This window comes from Colobus angolensis, unplaced genomic scaffold (assembly GCF_000951035.1).
Source record: "Colobus angolensis palliatus isolate OR3802 unplaced genomic scaffold, Cang.pa_1.0 Scaffold419, whole genome shotgun sequence".
NCBI lineage: Eukaryota > Metazoa > Chordata > Mammalia > Primates > Cercopithecidae > Colobus > Colobus angolensis.
The window spans coordinates 682,067-685,348 of NW_012117588.1; the positions used below are offsets into that span (position 1 = coordinate 682,067).

Genomic DNA, 3,282 nt, shown 5'->3' on the forward strand with positions numbered 1-3,282 from the left:
AAGCTCTTCTGCTTAGTTCTCGCCGCGGCAAGGCCCGCGGGCCATGCGAGGCGGCGAAGGTGCACGAAGGTGCCTCGTGGGCCTGGTGGAGTTGCAGCGGCGCGCAGGCGCAGAGATCCGCCCGCTGCCGGCTCCGCGGTACAAAGAGCGCGCCGCGGAGAGCCGGGCGTCCCCGGGACTGAGGGAGCAGTCAGGGATTCACCGGCCGCGCCGTTCTCACGCGCCGCTTCGGAGTTCAGCCACAGCCACAGCCACAGCCACAGCTGTCTCCCACCCCGGGTGAGAGGCTTGCTGGTCTGCCCCAGCTTCCCCGCCCAGGCGGCGGCCGCAGAGCCCGGCGGCTCCTGTGCGATTCAGGGTTTAATTCTGGCGCTTGCCAGCCGGGGCCGACTCCGCCCCCTGCGCCCCGCCCCTCCCCGAGCTCCGGGCCCGCGGCGGAGCGAGCGAACGGCGGGCAGGTTGGGAAGAGCGGCTGAAGGTGAGTGACGCGGTGGGGTTGCCCCGGAGCGCCAGGTCTCTACCGCTGCCTCAGGCTGGCCCCCGCGCCGAGCCAACTTGGCGCGCGCTGGGGTCGCACAGTGGCCGTGGCGGTGGCGGAGGGCAGCCCCGCGGGCTCCCGCTCGCCTGGGTGAACCCGGCGGCCTCGGGGCGGTCCTAGGGAGGGGTCCGAGAGGTGGCGTCGGCCCCGCGGCCGTCGGAGTTTGGCGCGCTGTGCAGCGACGGAGCTCGGCCGGTCTGGAAGACGGAGAGGCGCGCCGGGCACAGAGCAGCGAGAAAGTTCGGACTGGGCCGGCCGGCGGGAAGGTGCGGGCGCCTGCCCGCCCACGGCCCGGAGCTCTGGCCTTTGGATGCCTCTGGACTGTTCCCTAGCCCAGGGTGGAATGGGGGACCCTCTCTGAAGCGGCTCTCCGTTAAGTTCGGTGCTGTGCTCTGCAGGAGGGAGTGGCGGTCAAGACCCCTTTATCTTCGGCCCCAGAGGGGCAGGTGTCTCCAGGTCGCCCTCCGCCAACTCCGAGATGGCTCCGGCCAGGGTTGGAGGCGGGGAGGTGGGGGAGGGGTGTGTGTGGGCGCTGCGGCGCTGAGGGCCTCTGGGGGCAGCCCAGCCCGGCGCGGACAGCATGAGTTTCGGAGGACCCGCGGTTCCGGGTCGAAGGAAGGTGCAGGGGCCCTTAAGCGGACTTGTCCATGAATGTCCCGTTTTCCATGCCGCTTTTGCCAACACGCAGTGGCACTCGCAGCAGCCACTGCCCCTTGACCATTGGTCTTCTTCACCTGGGTCCCATGGAACTTTCAGAGGCAGCTGTTCTTGGTGGCTCTTGCAGGTCAGCACGAGCCGTGCTGCACGAGCATGACCTAGTGAAGGCCTTGGCCGTGTTAGCGTTAACAATTTATGGCGTCCCCCAGCGCTCGCTTTCTGCACATGGCCTCTGCGGAGGGTCAGCCCATCTTATTAAATAATGGATTCTATTAGACCCTGATACCCGAGACTAATAAGGAAGCTTAATCATCCAGATCTGTAATCGTGCAACTCCTTTCCTCACCTTCATTGCCCCTCACCTCTGGAGTTGAATGGAAATTAGGGTCTGTTTGCTTATTTTGGATTCCTGAGTTTATTCAAGTTCGTTTTTAGGTGGTGTAACAGCTAAGTAGCTATTCATCTGCCAGTTTCTCTTTTCATCCAACTTTCTCTACTAAAATGTTGAGAAGTGCCACGTTTTATTTAAAAAGTTGAAGTGTAATAAACATAAAAATTTACTCTTCTAAAGTGTAAAATTCAGTGGTTTTTAATATATCCATAAAGTTATGAAATCATCACTACTATCTAATTCCGTTTCGTTGCCCCCAAAAAGAAACCCTATACCGATTAGCAGTCATTCTTCCATCTCCCAGCCCTTCTCCCTCATTTTAAGGCAGCTACTTAGGAAGTTTTTCCAAGATAGAGGTTGAGTGAGAAAACTGAGAGGTTATTAACTTCAGTCCTTTTTCTGTTACTAGGTTTGGGGAAAGGTGCTGCTGAAGCAATGGAAGAAAAATTAAGTATTGACTGTCCTATGGGGAGGTTAAAATGAATAAGGATGGAAGAGAAGCTTCCAGTAGAGGAATAATTGCCTCCTTTAGAGATACACAAATTGGGAATACATTTTATCCCCTTAGGGCACAGGGATGCTTTCTGGACTCTAGACTTGCCTAGTCCATAAATCACTCTAGTCGAGGTTCTACCTCAGCAAAAGTGAGTTCTGGGTGTGTGTGTGTGTGTGTGCGCTCGGCAGGGAATGTTGGAAAAAAAGACTGTAGGCTTAAAAATAATTTTTTAAAATGTCCAAACTGGCCCCAAGGAAAGAAACCAAAAAACCACAGGCAAATGGCTACTGGAATTGATACACTGAAGACTAGTTTCATTTCATGAGTATCGGTGTCTGTTCATAAATAGTTCTGAGTTAATGTGTGCATACATTAACTTTTTAGCCCAGGTGGGAGGAGGAGGATGGAAAAGGATCTAGTTGGGGGCAGTGCAAGGAACTGGGGAGAGGGATGGGAGAATGGCCCAAAGGGGCAGTGCTTGTGGGAGCTGAGGACTGTTAAGATGGAGTAACTGTAGAGTGAGCAGATTCTGAAGCAGCAGTGTGGGTCTGAAAAATTGGACCTTTCACTCTGGCTTTTTGTTGGCTAATGTGTGCATGTATTAAAAATCATTTTTAGTAAGGAGAGTTGAAGCTATCTAAATTATGCAATATTCACTACACTTCTCACTCACCCTTCAATAAAAAGTCAAGTTGTTTTCAAGTGTTTCGGGAAGTTTTAGGCCTGTTGCATGGGTGAGTTGGCTTATGCCACCTTTTTTTTTTTTTTTTTTTGTAATTTAGAACATGGACATAGCAGGACTCCGTCTCTACTTAAAAAATAAAAAATAACCGGGTGTGGTGGCACATGCACCTGTAGTCCCAAGTACTTGGGAGGCTGAGGCAGGAGGATCACTTGAACCCAGGAGTTTGACGTTGCCGTGAAATGTGATCATGCCACTGCACTCTAGCCTAGACAACTGAGCAATATCCTCTCTCAAAACAAGAAGAAGAGCTGTACCATAGGTATACATCTCCCACACCCCACACCCCCGCCAACGGAGTTTCGCTCTTGTCACCCAGGCTACAGTGTAATGGCACAATATCAGCTCATTGCAACCTCTGCCTCCCAGGTTTAAGCGATTCTCCTGCCTCAGCCTTCCAAGTAGCTGGGATTGCAGGCATCTGCCACCATGCCCGGCTAATTTTTTTTTTTTTTTTT

The 3,282-nt window shown here is 53.8% G+C and overlaps 1 protein-coding gene across 1 annotated transcript in view; it reads left to right on the forward strand.

Annotated features, from left to right (window-relative positions):
• Window positions 1-418: 418 nt before the first annotated feature.
• KANK1 (KN motif and ankyrin repeat domains 1) overlaps window positions 419-3,282 on the forward strand; it is a 232,950-nt gene continuing 230,086 nt past the window's right edge. The window contains exon 1 of the mRNA XM_011956467.1: window positions 419-478. The gene's annotated coding sequence lies outside the window, so the exon portion shown is untranslated. The remainder of the gene's footprint in view (window positions 479-3,282) is intronic.